General features: G+C 43.0%; 1 long non-coding RNA gene across 9 annotated transcripts in view; it reads left to right on the forward strand.

Moving 5' to 3' along the window:
• The window catches only part of LOC142486340 (uncharacterized), a 55,756-nt gene extending 33,508 nt beyond the window's left edge, over positions 1-22,248 (forward strand). For 5 of the 9 annotated variants that reach the window (XR_012798900.1, XR_012798903.1, XR_012798905.1 and 2 more), the window contains 7 exons: positions 520-630; positions 3,029-3,148; positions 4,169-4,264; positions 5,709-5,812; positions 7,048-7,158; positions 9,551-9,672; positions 10,691-10,756. This is a non-coding gene — a long non-coding RNA (uncharacterized LOC142486340). Of the gene's footprint in view, positions 1-519; positions 631-3,028; positions 3,149-4,168; positions 4,265-5,708; positions 5,813-7,047; positions 7,159-9,550; positions 9,673-10,690; positions 10,757-15,962; positions 16,081-17,068; positions 17,167-18,730; positions 18,842-22,153 lie in introns of those variants that run through there. The other 4 variants (XR_012798906.1, XR_012798907.1, XR_012798904.1 and 1 more) reach the window with 4 other exon arrangements.
• Positions 22,249-22,888: the final 640 nt, after the last annotated feature.

Here is a 22,888-nt window from a genome sequence, read left to right on the forward strand (position 1 = left end):
ACACACAATATACACACTACCCTCCTACCCCCATAAAATACAACCAATAATACACACACACTTTGTGGATGTTGGGACCAGCTCCCGGCATGCACCAGTGAAAGAGAGAGGCCCGCAGAAGCTCGGAAGAACTCCCTCCATCCGTGCCTTCCTCCGTTTCACATCTTCTCCCTGTCTCTCTCCCTCCCTTTCCTTGCATCTCCCTGCGTCTTTACGTATACCCAGTCAGTGACGGCTCTGGTCACGTGATGCCTTAATATGGGCTTATCCATATATGTTCATCCACGTCACTAATGTGATGCCCGCACTGTTGCGGAGCTGGTACTTACGACGGGCACTTATTGTTTTATCAGTACTGCGTACCTGACTCTACCGGCCTACTTTCAACACTAGTACAATATGTGCTTCACTACGAGTGAGTGGGGAATATTGGCATCACACAGTCACTGTTGAATATGCCATTCAATCCATTTTGAAAATAGTAATGCAATGTGGTTTTGTTTTGTTTGCTTTTTGCAGTAATGAAGAATGGAAAAGTTATATTAAAATTAAATTGGAGGGGGACTAGATTCAGCATTTCATCATGAACTCTGCACTTGTGAGAATTTAACTTCTTGAATACCCTGACAGGTACACGCAACATTAAGACTATAATCTGCTGTGCAAGCTTTCGTGCTATACCTCCCCCTCAGGTTTTGATTTATACATTTGCTGCCTCAATTCATGTCCTCTAATATTTGAAAGCTCTCTCCTAGCATTTTCTCTTTACCACAGAACGTCATCCCAATGTAACCTCTCTCTTGTTCTTTCTGCTTGCTGTTTCCTCACTCCTCTGTTAAACTTTTCTAATTTCTCTAACTTCCACACTCCTGCTTTTATCCACATGTTCTCCTCTTTCCTTCCCCTACCTTTGCATGTGTCTACACACTGCACCATTTGTACAGACCTCTATTGCAGCTATTTCTGCACTGCTCAATGAAAAGCACTCTTTAATATCCTATTCTCTGTGCCCCCTCTCTCTGCGCCCCCTCTTTTGGCGCCTCCTCTCTCTGCGCCCCCTCTCTCTGCGCCTATCTGTCTCATTCTCTCTACGTCCCTCTCTCTCTACATAGAGCTATCTCTGTCTCTCTCTACACCTATCTCTGTGTCTCCTTCTATGTTTGCTGATGTGTGGGATATCTCTTATAATCTTGAACCTGCTCATATACACATCGGGCCTCCCTGCCTCTGCCTCCCTGCTAAGAGTGTTAACCTATCTAATGTAATCCACATTCCTTTCCTTACTTTTCTCTTCCCTTCTCCTATGCCATCTGGAATGTCCGTTCTCTGACTAACAAGGCTCTAGTTGTACATGACCTCTTCTGCTCTCATCATTCACAATCAGTCATTCCCCTCACCCCATCTTACCTGTCCCACTGATTTGCCTCTGCTTAATTAAACTCTCCTCTGACATCTACTCTAACCTCTCTGCTCTCTCTCTCTTTCCGCTTAAACTAACAATCTTATTAACTCTTACAATGCTATCCTCCTATCTATATGCCCCCTCTAGGCTCTGACACACTTGTCCCTCTAGCCCACACCCTTGGCTAAATTCCCAAACATGTTCATCACACTTCCACTCGCTGTTCTTAATGCCTATGAAGGAAATCACACAATTGATATTTGATTTTTCTACAGTAAAAATGTCTCCAGTCCTGTATAAAGCTGCTCTCTGGGGCCAAACCACACTACTTTTTTTTCACATTCATCAACACTCAAATTTAATTTACGCTGTCTTTTTTTCCCTGTATTTGACTCCCTCCACTAACCTTCTCCTCACACTTGCCATCCTTCCTTCACTTCTCCTCAAGCATTTGACTACTTCAGAGGCAAGGTGGATGCCACCCACAAGGAGATTCCTTCTGTCCCTTCCCCCTTCTCTCCTTCTACCTAATTCTCCTTCTGCATTTGACTCCTTTTCTTCTCTTACAGAGCTGGAAGCTAATCATCTTCTCTTCTCCCTCTACCACATGCCCTCTAGATCGTATCCCCTCACACCTTACTGCATCTCTTAGTCCCCACTCTCACCCACATCTTCAATTCCTCCCTATTCTCTGGCTCTTTACCCTCTTACTTTAAGCCTGTAGTGGTCACCCTTTTCTCAGAAACAACCTACACCCTATGTGCCTTACTAACTACCGCCCTGTATCCCTCCTGCTGTTTGTCTCCTAATTGCTAGAATGTCAACATTCTTAAATCACATGCCCTCCTGGATCCTTTACAACCTGCCTTTCGTACAGCTCGTTCTACAGACTGTGCTTAAAGCAAATTCCCAAGGTCACTTTTCCCTACTAATCCTACTTGATCTATCTGCTGCGTTTGATGCTCTCAATCACTCTCCTCCTTCATATTCTAAACTCTCTCTTGGTATCCGTAACACAGTTCTATCCTGGTTTTCATCATAACTTTCCTGTCACACATTCTCCATCTCTGTTGCTAACATGTCTTCGTCTTCTATTGATCTGTCTGTGGGTATACATCAGGGCTCTGTTCTGAGATCTCTCTTTCTCTCTACATACTATCATTTGGTGACCTCATCAACTCTTTGTGACAATCCTATAAATAACAAATACAAATATCAGGTCATGGGAATAAGTGATTTGGACATAAAAGTAACATTTCGGAAGTGTGGACAACTAATACATCTTGTAGATTGCCTTTACAGTGTGATGTCATTGATTCAGTAGATTGTGTGCAGACCAGGACTGCAGTACAGTGTCACTCACATGGATGACTTGCGTGGTAGAAGCTCAAGAACAAGGATGTCAAACTCCAGTCCTCGAGGGCAGCAAACAGGCCAGGTTTTCAGGATATCCCTACTGAAAACCTGGCCTGTTTGGGACCCTCGAGGACTGGAGTTTGACATGCATGCTCTAGAAGGAGCACCGCTGTGGGTGGGAGGTGGATTTGCTTTGCATCAAATGGTTTGGAGCAAGGTTTATTGTATGTATTATCATAATAACAATGCAATGCTTAACTTTTATTTCAGGAGGGATGACTGCAGAACAGAAGTGAATATTGAAGCCATGTGTTCCTTTTCTTGCAAAAGAGAAAATTTGAAGGACAGTTGAAGAGAAGGAAAATTACTACACCGAGACAGATAAGCAATGTGTATATTTCTCATTTACCATTTAGTATTTGTCGTTTTATTGACTCCACACAATCCGGCTGCTACGGGTTTCACATTGAATATTTTCATCTCTACTCTACCCCTTCCTGTGATCTGAACCATGCAAGTTTTCGTTGATTCAATACATCATGAGTAGAGGGTGGCTACAGTATGAAGTAAAGACCCAAGGACCACATCTACTACCATTCATAACAAGAACATGTGCAGTAGCGCACAGCTGCAGTTCTATGTGATTGTTATGAAAGGTTGAGGTGGTTCAATTCTATGAATCTGGAGTGGGATGGATCCTGTTTGCATCATATGGTTTCATCTAGGCCAGTAGATTATATAACTCTCAGTACAGGTTACACATGGCATCAGTATTAGTGATTTAAAGAGGAGGAAAGCTTCAATGTGGAGAACAAAGCCAAGTAATGTTGAAGTTACTCCTTTTACCATTTACTTGGTCAGTCTGTACTGTCTACTCTCCACACAGCTGCTAAGGATCTTCCATTTTAAATACTTTCACCTCCTATTCTGCACTGCTTTGCTGCCCATTATTCAGAGATGCGTTCCAGTCATGTTTAGCACTCTGAATCTCTCTGCAGTCATTGGTTCAGCACATCATGGGTAGAGCATGGCTACAGATACAGCAAGCTATTATTATTTTACCGGCTGATCACCCATAATATTGCATTAAAACATAGAATATCACTTAATTTCCAAAAGATTCAGTGATGCTGATAATGCAGAATCTCACAACATTTCCCATCATAATGCCATAATGCACAAGTGGGAGAAATAATCCTTGCTATATCTGTACATTGTGTGACGTATTACCTCCATGACCAATGAGAGCAAGTACATCTTCTGTATAGAGCGGCTGTGTTATGATGCAGTTATTGATCATCATTGACATAATCACAAGAATCTTATGCAAAGGGAAATTGTCCGCAGCGAAGTGAGATTTCAGCCCCCAAACGTCTGTAATATTAATGCAATGTCTTACTTTTGTTGCAGTGAACACTGAAGAGACGGATCTACTACAACACTGTACAGGATGAGCATACGCTACAAGCAGCAAAATGATCTTGCAGTTGACAGTATGTTGTTCTGGTAATGTGCACAATTATTATTTATGGGCTACACACCACAGTGCTGGACATATTCTGTTAACTTCAACTCTACTCCTAACATGGAGATGTCTTCCTGGTGTTACTGATTCAGTACATCATATGCACAGTGTGGTTATGATATGATGGATTGATTTAATGAACCCACCAACCAATGATGACATCTGCATCATCTTCTGTAAAGTGCAGCTACAGCATGATATTATCAGCATTTGGTGCGGTATAATCAGAGGTATCTATGTGCTTTTGTGCCTGTTTTAAGTCCTCCAGCTTAACGCCCCTACACCTCCCACTACACAGGCATACTTACTTATGCATACACTGACATCTGGCATACCTACACACACCCCAGGGCCACTTCCTTCCCCTGATGTCAGGGAGAGGATGGGCATGCAGAGTGCAGTAAGTCTCCACGTTACTCTGGCCAACAGTCTTGGCCTACCTCCAGCATCTGTCACCCACAACATCTGTTCCCTCCTTGTAAAGTGCTGAACTATCTCACCTGGGTCAGTGCTATAGCTGATCACAGTGCCCGATCAGGATGTCACTGTGACAGGCAGCAGTGCAGATTGACCGGTCAATCAATGCAGTGCCGCAACATATGCACTAAATGAGATTTCCGTGCCCCCAGTCAGGTTACTCCCTGGGCAGTGACCCTGCTCACACCCTCCCCTAGTTCCACCTCTGATCACAATTATCTCTCTTGGAGAGTGTAGCAAATTGGAGTTGGGGGAATCTCACCTCTGCCATGCATGGTCACAATCTGGGCACAGGACCCAAATAGTGGGCAATGTGGCACTTCTTACAGTAGAGAATAAGTAACTTTATTCTTTACTTGTGTATTAAGGACCTTATTTGCATTAAATTCAGTCCACATGGGACCAAGACTTTCTGGCTTACTGAACAAAGTGGAATTGTTTCGTAGAGGGTGGAGAATTGTATTTTATCTGAAATTACCCCCTCGGCACAAAATACAAACAATTATACCCATACAAGTACCTTGTGGAAGTTGTTGCCCTCTATCTTCCTGTGGTCTCTCCCTGTTTCTCACCGTGCCTCCTCCCATTTCCTTGCACCTCTGCGTCTCCGCATATATCCCTATACTCAGAGCCGGCTCCGGTCAGTGACATGGGATGCCCAAATATGAGCATACCCATATATGGGCATCCATGCCACTGACCGGAGCCCGCTCTGTTGCGGATATGGAGAGAGACTGGGAGATTTACATCCCCTTATAATTCATATGGTGCATAGTACCGGCACGTATTGTTTTACCGGTACTGTGTACCTTCCTACTTTCACACTGGTACAGTATATGCTGCAGTGGGACTGAGAGGGATATATTGGTAACACATAGTCATTGTTGGGGGAATTCAATCCATTTTGAAAATAGTAATGAAATGTTTTTTACTTTTCTTTTTTTTCAGTAATGAAGAATGAAACATTTCTGTTAAAATTGAATTGGAGGTGAACTGGATTCATCATCAACTCTGCACCAGTGTGGATTGATGTTCTTTAATGTTCTGATAAGGTACATGCAACATCTCTTCCTCAACCCCTGCACCACTCTCTGCCTCTTGCCTCTCTCTCTCCACCTCCCTGCTAAGCGTATTAACCCATCTAATGTAATCCACATTCCATGTCTCACTTTACTCTTCACTTCTCACGTGCCCTCTGGAATGACTGCTCTCTGACTAACAAGGTCTATTTGTACATGACCTCTTCTGCTCTCATCATCCACCACCTCTCATTCCCCTCACCCCTGTCCTACTCGATACCTCAGCTTAATTGAACTCTCTCCTCTGACATCTACCCTTATCTCTAACCTCTCCTCACTTTCTGCTTAAACTAACTATCTTGTTAACTTTTACAATGCTATCATCTCCTCCTCCTCCCTCCTCCTCCTCCCTCCTCCATCATATATATGCCCCTTCTAGGCTCTGACACACTCATCCCTCTAAGGCCATGATTATCATGGGCACATGCTTGGTCATCCACAGTGTGTGCGAGCGATGCAGAGCCGCCTCGGACCTCAGTGCAGGGATTGCTGCATACCCCCAGCATCTGTCACCCACAAACAATACACACACTAATACTCCCCACAATACACACTATAATACCTCCTCAATACTAATCTCCCCAATAATATTATAGCTCCAAACACAATATACACAACACCCTTACACAAGATACACAATCTAGTACTCTCCTCTGCACCTCTACACACCATATAATACTCCCACACACACAATATACACACTACCCTCCTACCCCCATAAAATACAACCAATAATACACACACACTTTGTGGATGTTGGGACCAGCTCCCGGCATGCACCAGTGAAAGAGAGAGGCCCGCAGAAGCTCGGAAGAACTCCCTCCATCCGTGCCTTCCTCCGTTTCACATCTTCTCCCTGTCTCTCTCTCTCCCTCCCTTTCCTTGCATCTCCCTGCGTCTTTACGTATACCCAGTCAGTGACGGCTCTGGTCACGTGATGCCTTAATATGGGCTTATCCATATATGTTCATCCACGTCACTAATGTGATGCCCGCACTGTTGCGGAGCTGGTACTTACGACGGGCACTTATTGTTTTATCAGTACTGCGTACCTGACTCTACCGGCCTACTTTCAACACTAGTACAATATGTGCTTCACTACGAGTGAGTGGGGAATATTGGCATCACACAGTCACTGTTGAATATGCCATTCAATCCATTTTGAAAATAGTAATGCAATGTGGTTTTGTTTTGTTTGCTTTTTGCAGTAATGAAGAATGGAAAAGTTATATTAAAATTAAATTGGAGGGGGACTAGATTCAGCATTTCATCATGAACTCTGCACTTGTGAGAATTTAACTTCTTGAATACCCTGACAGGTACACGCAACATTAAGACTATAATCTGCTGTGCAAGCTTTCGTGCTATACCTCCCCCTCAGGTTTTGATTTATACATTTGCTCCCTCAATTCATGTCCTCTAATATTTGAAAGCTCTCTCCTAGCATTTTCTCTTTACCACAGAACGTCATCCCAATGTAACCTCTCTCTTGTTCTTTCTGCTTGCTGTTTCCTCACTCCTCTGTTAAACTTTTCTAATTTCTCTAACTTCCACACTCCTGCTTTTATCCACATGTTCTCCTCTTTCCTTCCCCTACCTTTGCATGTGTCTACACACTGCACCATTTGTACAGACCGCTATTGCAGCTATTTCTGCACTGCTCAATGAAAAGCACTCTTTAATATCCTATTCTCTGTGCCCCCTCTCTCTGCGCCCCCTCTTTTGGCGCCTCCTCTCTCTGCGCCCCCTCTCTCTGCGCCTATCTGTCTCATTCTCTCTACGTCCCTCTCTCTCTACATAGAGCTATCTCTGTCTCTCTCTACACCTATCTCTGTGTCTCCTTCTATGTTTGCTGATGTGTGGGATATCTCTTATAATCTTGAACCTGCTCATATACACATCGGGCCTCCCTGCCTCTGCCTCCCTGCTAAGAGTGTTAACCTATCTAATGTAATCCACATTCATTTCCTTACTTTTCTCTTCCCTTCTCCTATGCCATCTGGAATGTCCGTTCTCTGACTAACAAGGCTCTAGTTGTACATGACCTCTTCTGCTCTCATCATTCACAATCAGTCATTCCCCTCACCCCATCTTACCTGTCCCACTGATTTTCCACTGCTTAATTAAACTCTCCTCTGACATCTACTCTAACCTCTCTCTCTCTTTCCGCTTAAACTAACAATCTTATTAACTCTTACAATGCTATCCTCCTATCTATATGCCCCCTCTAGGCTCTGACACACTTGTCCCTCTAGCCCACACCCTTGGCTAAATTCCCAAACATGTTCATCACACTTCCACTCGCTGTTCTTAATGCCTATGAAGGAAATCACACAATTGATATTTGATTTTTCTACAGTAAAAATGTCTCCAGTCCTGTATAAAGCTGCTCTCTGGGGCCAAACCACACTACTTTTTTTTCCACATTCATCAACACACAAATTTAATTTACACTGTCTTTTTTCCCCTGTATTTGACTCCCTCCACTAACCTTCTTCTCACACTTGCCATCCTTCCTTCACTTCTCCTCAAGCATTTGACTACTTCAGAGGCAAGGTGGATGCCACCCACAAGGAGATTCCTTCTGTCCCTTCCCCCTTCTCTCCTTCTACCTAATTCTCCTTCTGCGTTTGACTCCTTTTCTTCTCTTACAGAGCTGGAAGCTAATCATCTTCTCTTCTCCCTCTACCACATGCCCTCTAGATCGTATCCCCTCACACCTTACTGCATCTCTTAGTCCCCACTCTCACCCACATCTTCAATTCCTCCCTATTCTCTGGCTCTTTACCCTCTTACTTTAAGCCTGTAGTGGTCACCCTTTTCTCAGAAACAACCTACACCCTATGTGCCTTACTAACTACCGCCCTGTATCCCTCCTGCTGTTTGTCTCCTAATTGCTAGAATGTCAACATTCTTAAATCACATTCCCTCCTGGATCCTTTACAACCTGCCTTTCGTACAGCTCGTTCTACAGACTGTGCTTAAAGCAAATTCCCAAGTTCACTTTTCCCTACTAATCCTACTTGATCTATCTGCTGCGTTTGATGCTCTCAATCACTCTCCTCCTTCATATTCTAAACTCTCTCTTGGTATCCGTAACACAGTTCTATCCTGGTTTTCATCATAACTTTCCTGTCACACATTCTCCATCTCTGTTGCTAACATGTCTTCGTCTTCTATTGATCTGTCTGTGGGTATACATCAGGGCTCTGTTCTGAGATCTCTCTTTCTCTCTACATACTATCATTTGGTGACCTCATCAACTCTTTGTGACAGTCCTATAAATAACAAATACAAATATCAGGTCATGGGAATAAGTGATTTGGACATAAAAGTAACATTTCGGAAGTGTGGACAACTAATACATCTTGTAGATTGCCTTTACAGTGTGATGTCATTGATTCAGTAGATTGTGTGCAGACCAGGACTGCAGTACAGTGTCACTCACATGGATGACTTGCGTGGTAGAAGCTCAAGAACAAGGATGTCAAACTCCAGTCCTCGAGGGCAGCAAACAGGCCAGGTTTTCAGGATATCCCTACTGAAAACCTGGCCTGTTTGGGACCCTCGAGGACTGGAGTTTGACATGCATGCTCTAGAAGGAGCACAGCTGTGGGTGGGAGGTGGATTTGCTTTGCATCAAATGGTTTGGAGCAAGGTTTATTGTATGTATTATCATAATAACAATGCAATGCTTAACTTTTATTTCAGGAGGGATGACTGCAGAACAGAAGTGAATATTGAAGCCATGTGTTCCTTTTCTTGCAAAAGAGAAAATTTGAAGGACAGTTGAAGAGAAGGAAAATTACTACACAGAGACAGATAAGCAATGTGTATATTTCTCATTTACCATTTAGTATTTGTCGTTTTATTGACTCCACACAATCCGGCTGCTACGGGTTTCACATTGAATATTTTCATCTCTACTCTACCCCTTCCTGTGATCTGAACCATGCAAGTTTTCGTTGATTCAATACATCATGAGTAGAGGGTGGCTACAGTATGAAGTAAAGACCCAAGGACCACATCTACTACCATTCATAACAAGAACATGTGCAGTAGCGCACAGCTGCAGTTCTATGTGATTGTTATGAAAGGTTGAGGTGGTTCAATTCTATGAATCTGGAGTGGGATGGATCCTGTTTGCATCATATGGTTTCATCTAGGCCAGTAGATTATATAACTCTCAGTACAGGTTACACATGGCATCAGTATTAGTGATTTAAAGAGGAGGAAAGCTTCAATGTGGAGAACAAAGCCAAGTAATGTTGAAGTTACTCCTTTTACCATTTACTTGGTCAGTCTGTACTGTCTACTCTCCACACAGCTGCTAAGGATCTTCCATTTTAAATACTTTCACCTCCTATTCTGCACTGCTTTGCTGCCCATTATTCAGAGATGCGTTCCAGTCATGTTTACCACTCTGAATCTCTCTGCAGTCATTGGTTCAGCACATCATGGGTAGAGCATGGCTACAGATACAGCAAGCTATTATTATTTTACCGGCTGATCACCCATAATATTGCATTAAAACATAGAATATCACTTAATTTCCAAAAGATTCAGTGATGCTGATAATGCAGAATCTCACAACATTTCCCATCATAATGCCATAATGCACAAGTGGGAGAAATAATCCTTGCTATATCTGTACATTGTGTGACGTATTACCTCAATGACCAATGAGAGCAAGTACATCTTCTGTATAGAGCGGCTGTGTTATGATGCAGTTATTGATCATCATTGACATAATCACAAGAATCTTATGCAAAGGGAAATTGTCCGCAGCGAAGTGAGATTTCAGCCCCCAAACGTCTGTAATATTAATGCAATGTCTTACTTTTGTTGCAGTGAACACTGAAGAGACGGATCTACTACAACACTGTACAGGATGAGCATATGCTACAAGCAGCAAAATGATCTTGCAGTTGACAGTATGTTGTTCTGGTAATGTGCACAATTATTATTTATGGGCTACACACCACAGTGCTGGACATATTCTGTTAACTTCAACTCTACTCCTAACATGGAGATGTCTTCCTGGTGTTACTGATTCAGTACATCATATGCACAGTGTGGTTATGATATGATGGATTGATTTAATGAACCCACCAACCAATGATGACATCTGCATCATCTTCTGTAAAGTGCAGCTACAGCATGATATTATCAGCATTTGGTGCGGTATAATCAGAGGTATCTATGTGCTTTTGTGCCTGTTTTAAGTCCTCCAGCTTAACGCCCCTACACCTCCCACTACACAGGCATACTTACTTATGCATACACTGACATCTGGCATACCTACACACACCCCAGGGCCACTTCCTTCCCCTGATGTCAGGGAGAGGATGGGCATGCAGAGTGCAGTAAGTCTCCACGTTACTCTGGCCAACAGTCTTGGCCTACCTCCAGCATCTGTCACCCACAACATCTGTTCCCTCCTTGTAAAGTGCTGAACTATCTCACCTGGGTCAGTGCTATAGCTGATCACAGTGCCCGATCAGGATGTCACTGTGACAGGCAGCAGTGCAGATTGACCGGTCAATCAATGCAGTGCCGCAACATATGCACTAAATGAGATTTCCGTGCCCCCAGTCAGGTTACTCCCTGGGCAGTGACCCTGCTCACACCCTCCCCTAGTTCCACCTCTGATCACAATTATCTCTCTTGGAGAGTGTAGCAAATTGGAGTTGGGGGAATCTCACCTCTGCCATGCATGGTCACAATCTGGGCACAGGACCCAAATAGTGGGCAATGTGGCACTTCTTACAGTAGAGAATAAGTAACTTTATTCTTTACTTGTGTATTAAGGACCTTATTTGCATTAAATTCAGTCCACATGGGACCAAGACTTTCTGGCTTACTGAACAAAGTGGAATTGTTTCGTAGAGGGTGGAGAATTGTATTTTATCTGAAATTACCCCCTCTGCACAAAATACAAACAATTATACCCATACAAGTACCTTGTGGAAGTTGTTGCCCTCTATCTTCCTGTGGTCTCTCCCTGTTTCTCACCGTGCCTCCTCCCATTTCCTTGCACCTCTGCGTCTCCGCATATATCCCTATACTCAGAGCCGGCTCCGGTCAGTGACATGGGATGCCCAAATATGAGCATACCCATATATGGGCATCCATGCCACTGACCGGAGCCCGCTCTGTTGCGGATATGGAGAGAGACTGGGAGATTTACATCCCCTTATAATTCATATGGTGCATAGTACCGGCACGTATTGTTTTACCGGTACTGTGTACCTTCCTACTTTCACACTGGTACAGTATATGCTGCAGTGGGACTGAGAGGGATATATTGGTAACACATAGTCATTGTTGGGGGAATTCAATCCATTTTGAAAATAGTAATGAAATGTTTTTTACTTTTCTTTTTTTTCAGTAATGAAGAATGAAACATTTCTGTTAAAATTGAATTGGAGGTGAACTGGATTCATCATCAACTCTGCACCAGTGTGAATTGATGTTCTTTAATGTTCTGATAAGGTACATGCAACATCTCTTCCTCAACCCCTGCACCACTCTCTGCCTCTTGCCTCTCTCTCTCCACCTCCCTGCTAAGCGTATTAACCCATCTAATGTAATCCACATTCCTTGTCTCACTTTACTCTTCCCTTCTCACGTGCCCTCTGGAATGTCTGCTCTACGACTAACATGGTCTATTTGTACATGACCTCTTCTGCTCTCATCATCCACCACTTCTCATTCCCCTCACCCCTGTCCTACTCGATACCTCAGCTTAATTGAACTCTCTCCTCTGACATCTACCCTTATCTCTAACCTCTCCTCACTTTCTGCTTAAACTAACTATCTTGTTAACTCTTACAATGCTATCATCTCCTCCTCCCTCCTCCTCCATCATCTATATGCCCCTTCTAGGCTCTGACACACTCATCCCTCTAAGGCCGTGATTATCATGGGCACACGCTTGGTCGTCCACAGTGCGTGCGAGCGATGCAGGGCCTCCCCGTCGCCTCGGACCTCAGTGCGGGGATTGCTGGAGCGACAGGCATGCGCTAACTTTGCCTTCTGTTGTGTGCTTACTATAGACGCAGCCTAAACCATGCATTGGTTTAATTCACAAGCACGCTCTCATCACACTTCATCACATCACACTGCTGCTCTTAACACCTATGGAGGAAATCTCACAGTCTGATTTTCTACACTAAACCTTTGTCCTGTTCTGTAAAACTCTGCTCCTTTTTTTAAGGTCAAACACTACTTTTTCCTCACTCATCAACACTCCAATTTCATTCACACTGTCTTCTATGTATTTGAGTCCCAACACTGACTTTCTCCTCCCACTTAACATCCATCCTTTATTTCTCCTCAAGCCTTTGCTCACTTGAGGCAAGGTGGATGCCATCCACAAGTAGATTCGTTCTCTCCCTTCCCCCTCTCTCTTTTTCTATCTAGATCTCATTGCACTCTTGACTCCTTTTCTCCTGTCACAAAGCTGGAACCTGATCTTCTCTTCTCCCTCTACCACATGCCCTCTCAATCCTATATTCTCACTCTCACCCACATCTTCAATTCCTCCATATCCTTTGGCTCTTTCAACTCTTCCTTTTAAGCATGCAGTGGTCACCCCTATTCTCAAAAATAACCTTGACCTTGTGTGAATTTCTAACTATCGCCCTGTATCCGTCCTACCATTTGCCTCCTAATTGCTAGAACGTCTTGTGATCTCCCGTTTGATCAACATTCTTAAATCACATGCTCCTCTGGGCCCTTCACAATCTGCCTTTCCCAATGTAACCAATTATGTACATAAAGAAAATTCCCAAGGTCCATTTTACTTACTAATCCTGCTTGATCTCTCTTCTGCTTTTGATACTGTCAATCACTCTTCTCATTCATATTCTAAACTCTTTCTTCGTATCCGCAGCAAACTTATATCCTGGTTTTCATCATACTTCTCCATCACACATTCTCCATCTCTGTTGCTAACGTGTCTTTGTCTCCTGTTGTTTTGTCTGTTGGTATACCTCAGGACTCTGTTCTGGGACCTCTCTCACTACATACTATCACTAGTTGACCTTATCAACTATTTTGGCCCTTGATATCATCTCTATGCAGATGATACACACACCTATCCACCCTACCGTCACTCCTGCCATTTAGTTCCTAGTTTCGGGTCGCCTCCTGGCTATATCCTCCATGGATGACACTCTTCTGCCTTAAACCTAATGTCTAAAACTGAGCTCCTCATATTTCCCCCTAAATCTGGCCTAATATCACCTTTCTCCATCGCAGTAAACAGTACTACCATCATCCTGTCATGAAAGCACATTGCCTAGGAGTAACATTTGACTCTTCCCTTTCCATCTTCATTCACGACACTGGCTAAAGTTTGTCGATTCTTTCTCTGTAATATTTCCAAGATTTGCCCTTTTCTCTGTCAATCTACTGCTAAAACGCCAATGCATGCCCTTATCGTATGGGTTAACATACTGCTAACAGGGCTCCCTGCTTCACAACTTTCTCATTTGCAATCTATCCAAAACTCTGCTGCTTGAATAATTTCCCTTTCTCCCACAACAGTATCTGCTCATCTCCTCCTCCTCCTTAAATCCCTCTCCTTGCTTCCCATCAAGTTTCAGATCACCTACAAAGTTCTCCTCCTTACCTTTTTGTTAAGGTTCTCTATTAGTGGTGTACCGAGTACCCGGCGTTACCCGACACATTTCCAGCTACCCGGACATTACTCGAAACCGGCCACTGAGAAGTGGACTTGGCCGGGTAATACCCGGCGTCGGGTAATGTCAGGGCAGCTGGAAATAATCTTTTATACTTACCTTTCCTAAGACATCTAGGATCAGCAGCAGCAGTCCTCTGATGTTGGCAGCATCAGAGGTGTCTTCACCTGGCGGGGGGAGCTGCAGGAATCACTTCCACAGCACCGAAGCAGGTAAGCTGTGTCTGTGAGCCTGCAGCTCCCCCGCCGGCTGAAGACACCACAGATGCTGCCACCGTCACAGGACTGCTGCTGATCCTAGATGTCACCGCCACCCGGAAGGTAAGTGCCAAACCGTGTACCCGACCGGGTAGAACCTTTCATTTTGGCCGGGTACCCGTTACCCATTTTTTTATAGTTGAGGACCCAGTCCAACACTATTCTCTATTCATCTGCTCCTTCCTACATATCATCTTTGGTCTCGTTATGCCCTTCCTCGTCTCCTAAGCTCTACTAATAACTGTCTCCATTATACTTCTTACACCTCTACTGCGCACTCGCTCTCTTGCCTGAAACCCTTTCCCATCAATTTACCTGTGAAACTCACACACACTCAGTATATGCCAACATACCCTCTTCCACCCACATTTAAGATCAACCTTAAAATTCACAACTTAAATGAAGCATTTCAATAGCTTTTACTCGTTGCTACTGTCACTCATTCAGTCACTAACTATTGTTCCCAAGAAGTGCTTTATACTACAAGTACCCACCATTAAGGACAAGCATTGTCATCTACTGCACTTGTTCCCCCACCTGTTGTCTCTCTGTAAGTCTCCTTACATTTCTCTTAGATTGTAAACTACCCAGGACAGGGATTTACTTTCCTATTGTCTGTTTTTGTTTGTTGAACTTATTGTATAATAATTTCCTGTACTTTTTGGTCTCTCTTGTAAAGCGCTGAGTACACAATAGGTGGTATATAAATAGAGATATATGCAGAGTCTAGAGACAAGGCACACGTGTATAGGTAGCTACAGTTTATCCGGGACCGTATGCATCCTTGAAGTGCCTGTCCCAGTTATTTTCTATTGATTGCAATGTAGGAGTGTCTGTCCTGTCTTATTTTTTTTATTATTATTATCATTATTATTATTATATATACAAAGATATATACAAAGATTGTTTCCTGTCGTTAGCATGACATTGTGTGACACAGTGTGATGTCATTGATTCAGTAGATTGTGTGCAGACCGGGACTGCAGTACAGTTTCACTGACATGAATAACTTGTGTGGTAGAAGCTCTAGAAGGAGCACAGCTGTGGGAGGGAGGTGGATTTGCTTTGTATCACATGGTTTGGAGCAAGGTTCATTGTATGTATCGTCAATAATAATTATAATAATAATAATGCAATGCTTAACTTTTTTATTTCAAGAGGAAAGACTGCAGAACAGAAGTGAATATTGAAGCCATGTGTTCATTTTCTTGCAAAATAGAAAATTGAAGGACAGTTGAAGAGGAGGAAAATGACTACACAGAGACAGATAAGCAATGTGTATATTTCTCATTTAGTATTTGTCGTTTTATTGACTCCAAAAAATCCGGCTGCTAAGGGTTTCGCATTGGACATATTCACCTCTACTCCACCCCTTCCTGTGATCTGTACCATGCAGATTTTTGTTGATTCAATACATCATGAATAGAGTGTGGCTACAGTATGAAGTACTGACCCAAGGACCACATCTACTACCATTCATAACAAGAACATGTGCAGTAGCGCACTGCTGCAGTTCTATGTTATTGCTATGAAAGGTTGAGGTGGTGCAATCATATGAATCTTGAGTGGGAGGGATCCTGTTTGCATCATTTAATTTGATCTAGGCCAGTAGAGTATATAACTCTCAGTACAGGTTACATATGGCATCAGTATTAGTGATTTAAAGAACAGAAAAACAGGAGTGGAGAACAAAACCAAGTAATGTTGAAGTTACTACTTTTTACTATTTACTTGGTCAGTCTGTACTGTCTACTCCCCACACAGCTGCTAAGGGTTTCCATTTGAGATACATTCACCTTCTACTCTGCACTACTGTGCTACCCTCTATTCAGAGATGAGTTCAAGTCATGTTTACCACTCTAAATCGCTCTGCAGTCATTGATTCAGCACATCATGGGTAGAGCATGGCTATAGATACAGCAAGCTTTATTTTACCCTAATATTGCATTAAAAAATAGAATATCACTCAGTTTCCTACAGATTTACTGATGCTGATAATGCAGAATCTCACCCTCCCATCATAATACACCAGAGGAAGAAATAATCCTTGCTATATATGTACATTGTGTGACATATTGCCTCCATGACCATTGATGGCAAATACATATTCTGTATAGAGCAGCTGTGTTATGATGTAGTTGTTATTGATCATCATTGAGATATAATCACAAGAATCTTATGCAAAGGGAAACTGTCATTAGCATAGTGGGATTTCAGCCCCCAAACTTCTGTAATATTAATGCAATGTCTTACTTTTATTGCAGTGAACACCGAAGAGACGGATCTACTACAACACTGCACAGGACAAGAGTATACACTACAAGCAGCAAAATGATCATGCAGTTGACAATATGTTGTTCTGGTAATGTGCACAATTATTATGTATGGGCTCCACACCACAGTGCTGGACATATTTTGTTAACTTCAACACTACCCCTACCATGGAGATGTCTTCCTGTGATTGGTGTTACTGATTCAGTACATCATATGCACAGTGTGGCTATTATATGATGGATTGATTTAATGAACCCACCAAACACTGATGACATCTGTATCATCTTCTGTAAAGTGCATCTACAGCAGGATATTATCAGCATTTGGGGTGATATAATCAGAGGCATCTATGTGCTTTTGTGCTGGGTAAAGTCCTCCAGCTGAACCGCCCCCCGCCCCCCACCCCCCTACACCTCCTGCCACACAGGCAAACTTACTTACACACACAGCACACTTACTTATGCACACTGACACTTGGCATACCTACACACACACACCCCACAGCCACTGGCATGCATGCAGAGTCCTGGGCATGCAGGATGGGCATGCAGAGTACAGAATATCTCCACCTTGCTCTGGCCCGTACTCTTGGCCTACCCCCAGCATCTGTCACCCACAACCTCTGTTCCCTCCCTGTAAATTGCTGCACTAACACACCTTGGTCAGCGCTGCAACCGATCACAGCACCGGATCATGTCACTGTGATAGGAAGCAGTGCTAATTGACCGGTCAATCAATGCCACGTGGCAACATACGCACCAAAAGAGATTTCCATGCCCCCTGACAGGCTACTCCCTGGGCAGTGACCCTGCTCATCTTCCACCTCTGATCACAATATTCTCTCTTGGAGAGTGTAGCAAATTGGAGTTGGGGGAATTTCACCTCTGCAGTGCATGTAGAGTCCTGTATGCAGAGTACAGAAAGTCTCCACCTTAGTCTGGCCCGTACTCTTGGCCTACCCACAGCATCTGTCACCCACAAATAATACATACACTAATACTCCCCACAATACACACTTTAATACCTCCTCAATAATAATCTCCCCAATAATATTATAGTCTTAAACACAATATACACAATACCCCCTAACACAAGATACCCAATCTAACACTCTCCTCTGCACCTCAACATAATATACACACTATAATACCCTACACACAATATAATACTCCCACACACACACACAATATACACACTATCCTCCTACCACCATAAAACACAACCAATAATACACACACACTTTGTGGATGTTGGGACCAGCTCCTTGCATGCACCAGTGAAAGAGAGAGGCCTGCCATCCGTGCCTCCCTCCGTTTCCCATCTTCTCCCTGTCTCCCTCCCTTTCTTTGCATCTCCCTGCATCTTTGCGTATACCCAGTCAGTGACGGCTCCGGTCACGTGATGCCTTAATATGGGCTTATCCATATATCTGTTGCAGAGATGGAGAGAGACCTGGAGATTTTACATTTCCTTATAATTCATATTGGTACTTAGTACGGGCACTTATTGTTTTATCAGTACTGGGTACCTGACCGTACTGGCCTACGAGTGAGAAGGCAATATTGGCATCACACAGTTACTGTTGAATATGTCATTCAATCCATTTTGAAAATAGTAATGCAATGTGGTTTTGTTTTGTTTGCTTTTTGCAGTAATGAAGAATGAAAAAGTTATATTAAAATTAAATTGGAGGGGAACTGGATTCAGCATTTCTTCATGAACTCTGCACTTGTGAGCATTGACCTTCTTGAGTGCCCTGACAGGTACACGCAACTTTAAGACTATAATCTTCATCAACTGCTGTGCAAGCTTTCGTGCTATACCTCCCCCTCCGGTTTTGATTTATACATTTGCTCTCTCAATTCATGTCCTCTAATATCTGGAGGCTCTCTCCTAGCATTTCTCTCTACCACAGCACGTCATCCCAATGTAACCTCTCTCTTGTTCTTTCTGTTTACTGTTTCCTCACTCCTCTGTAAAACTTTTCTAATTTCTCTAACTTCCACACTCCTGCTTTTATCCACATGTTCTATACACTTTCCTTCCCCTACCTTTGCATGTGTCTACACAAAGCACCATTTGTACAGACCTCTATTGCAGCTATTTCTGCACTGCTCAATGAAATGCACTCCTGCACATCCTATTCTCTTCCACCTTCCCTCATTCTCTACGCCCCCCTCTCAAAGCCCCCTCTCTCTATGTCTCCTCTCTCTACGCCTATCTGTCTCATTCTCTTGACGCCCTTCTCTCTCTACATATCCCTATCTCTGTCTCTCTCTACACCTATCTCTGTGTCTCCTTCTATGCTCGCTGATGTTGGGGGATATCTCTTATAATCTTGGACCGGCTCATATACACATCAGGCCTCCCTACTAAGAGTGTTAACCTATCTAATGTAATCCACATTCCTTTCCTTACTTTTCTCTTCCCTTCTCCTGTGCCCTCTGGAATGTCCACTCTTACTAACAAGGCTCTAGTTGTACATAACCTCTTCTGCTCTCATCAGTCACAATCAGTCATTCCCCTCACCGCATCTTACCTGTCCCACTGATTTGCCTCTGCTTAATTAAACTCTCCTCTGACATCTACTCTAACCTCTCTTCTCTCTTCTCTCTCTTTCTTTCTGCTTAAACTAACAATCTTATTAACTCTTACAATGCTATCCTCCTATCTATATGCCCCCTATAGGCTCTGACACACTCATCCCTCTAACCCACACCTTTGGCTAAATTCCCAAACACACTCATCACACTTCCACTCGCTGTTCTTAATACCTACGGAGGAAATCTCACACTTTGTTTGATTTTTCTACAGTAAAAATGTCTCCTGTCCTGTATAAAGCTGCTCTCTAGGGCTAAATACACTACTTTTTTCCACACTCATCAACACTCAAATTTAATTTACGCTGTTTTTTTTCTCTGTATTTGACTCCCTCCACTGACCTTCTCCTCCCACTTGCCATCCTTCCTTCACTTCTCCTCAAGCATTTGACTACTTCAGAGGCAAGGTGGATGCCACCCAAAAGGAGATTCCTTCTGTCCCTTCCCCCTTCTCTCCTTCTACCCAAATCTCCTTCTGCACTTGACTCCTTTTCTTCTCTTACAGAGCTGGAAGCTAATCATCTTCTATTCTCCCTCTACCACATGCCCTCTAGATCGTATCCCCTCACACCTTACTGCATCTCTTAGTCCCCACTCTCACCCACATCTTCAATTTCTCCCTATTCTCTGGATTTTTGCCCTCTTACTTTAAGCCTGTAGCGGTCACCCTTTTGTCAGAAACAAACTACACCCTATGTGCCTTACTAACTACCGCTCTGTATCCCTCATGCTGTTTGCCTTCTAATTGCTAGTGTCAACATTCTTAAATCACATGCCCTCCTGGATCCTTTACAACCTGCCTTTCGTACAGCACGTTCTACAGACTGTGCTTAAAGCTAATTCCCAAGGTTTTTCCCTACTAATCCTACTTGATCTATCGGCTGCGTTTGATGCTCTCAATCACTCTCCTCCTTCATATTCTAAACTCTCTCTTGGTATCAGTAACAAAGTTCTATCCTGGTTTTCATCATAACTTTCCTGTCACACATTCTCCATCTCTGTTGCTAACATGTCTTCGTCTTCTATTGATCTGTCTGTGGGTATACATCAGGGCTCTGTTCTGAGATCTCTCTTTCTCTCTACATACTATCATTTGGTGACTTCATCAATGCTTTTGGCCTTAGATATAATCTCTATGCGGATGATACACACACAAATCTATCCACCCCTGTTCTCACTCCTGCAATCCAGTCCCTACTCTTGGGTTGTCTCCTGGCTATATGCTCATGGATGGCACTCCACTGCCTTAAACTTAATGTCTAACACTGGGCTCATATTATCCCCTTTCTCCATCACAGTAAACAGTACTACCATCTATCTTGTCATCAAACATGTTGCATAGGAGTAACATTTGGCTCTTCAATTCCATCTCCATTCACATGCACGGCTATGGGTAAAATGTGTTGCCTCTTTCTCTGTAATATTGCCAAGATCTTCCCTTTCCCCTCTCAACCTACTGCTAAAACTCCAATGTATACTGTTATCCTATAGGTTATTTTAACATACTACTAACAGGCCTCCATGCTTCACAACTTTCTCCTATGCAAAACTCTGCTGCTTGAATTATCTCACTTTCTCCCACAACAGTCTCTGCTCATCTCCTTAAATCCCTGTCCTGGCATCCCATCAAGTTTTTGTATCACCTACAAAGTTCTCCTCCTTACCTTTTTGTTAAGGCTCTCCATTAATCTGCTCCTTCTTGCATATCATCTTTGATCTCTCGTTATGCCCTTGCTTGTCTCTTGCACTATAACCATAACTGTCTCCTGTAAACTTCTTTCACCTCTACTGTTCTCTCACTTGCCTGAAACCATTTTCCATCACTGGACCGTACATGTGAAACTTCCTCACACTCAGTATATGCCAACATAACCTCTTCCACCCACATGTAAGACCAATCTTAAAATTCACGACTTAAATCAAGCATTTAAAAAACTTTGACTCGTGGCTACTGTCCCACACCCACAGTCACTGCTAACAACTATTGTTCCCAAGATGTGCTTTCTACTAATTGTACCCACCATTAAGGACAAGCATTGTCATCTACTGCACTTCTTCCCCCAACTGCTGCCTCTCTTTAAGTCTTCTAACATTTCTATTAGATTGTAAAGTTCCCAGGGCAAGGATTTACTTTCCTATAATCTGTTTTTATTTGTCGCACTTATTTTTTAATTATTTTTCCCCTCTCCCCTAATGATATACATATAGGTTTTCCTGTCATTTGCATGACAGAGTTATTATGGTTAACTATTGCATCATGTAGACTGCCTTTTCAGTGTGATGTAATTGATTCAGTACTTTGTGTGCAGACTGTGACTGCAGTACAGTGTCACGAACATTAATGACTTGTGTGGTAGAAGCTCTAGAAGGAACACAGCTATGGGAGGGAGGTGGATTTACTTTGGATCACATGGTTTGGCGCAAGGTTCATTGTATGTATGATCATAACCATGCAATGCTTAACTTTTATTTCAGGAGGGAAGAACAGTGAATATTGAAGCCATGTGTTTCTTTTCTGTCAGAAGAGAAATTTTGAAAGACAGTTGAAGAGGAGGAAAATGACTACACAGAGACAGATAAGCAATGTGTATATTTCTCATTTAGTATTTGTCGTTTTGTTGACTCCACACAATCCAGCTGCTAAGGGTTTCGCATTGGACATATTCCCCTCTACTCTACCCTTCCTGTGATCTGTACCATGCAGGTTTTTGTTGATTCAATACATCATGAGTAGAGTGTGGCTGCTGTATGAAGTATTGACCCAAGGACCACATCTACTACCATTCATAACAAGAACATGTGCAGTAGCGCACTGCTGTAGTTCTATGTGTTTTATTAAAGGTTGAAGTGGTGCAATCATATGAATCTGGAGTGGGATGAATCCTGTTTGCATCATATGGTTTCATCTAGGCCAGTAGAGTATATCTCTCAGTACAGGTTACACATGGCATCAGTAGTAGTGATTTAAATAACAGAAAAAACAAGAGAAACTTCAATGTTGATAACAAAGCCAAGTAATGTTGAAGATACTCCTTTAACTATTTATTTGATCAGTCTGTACTGTCTACTCCCCACACAGCTACTAAGTCTTCCATTTGAGATACATTCACCTCCTACTCTGCACTGCTGTTCTGTCCTCTATTCAGAGATGAGTTCCAGTCATGTTTACCACTCTGAATCACTCTGCAGTCATTGATTCAGCACATCATG

This window comes from Ascaphus truei, unplaced genomic scaffold, assembly GCF_040206685.1.
Source record: "Ascaphus truei isolate aAscTru1 unplaced genomic scaffold, aAscTru1.hap1 HAP1_SCAFFOLD_826, whole genome shotgun sequence".
Taxonomy (NCBI): Eukaryota; Metazoa; Chordata; class Amphibia; order Anura; family Ascaphidae; genus Ascaphus; species Ascaphus truei.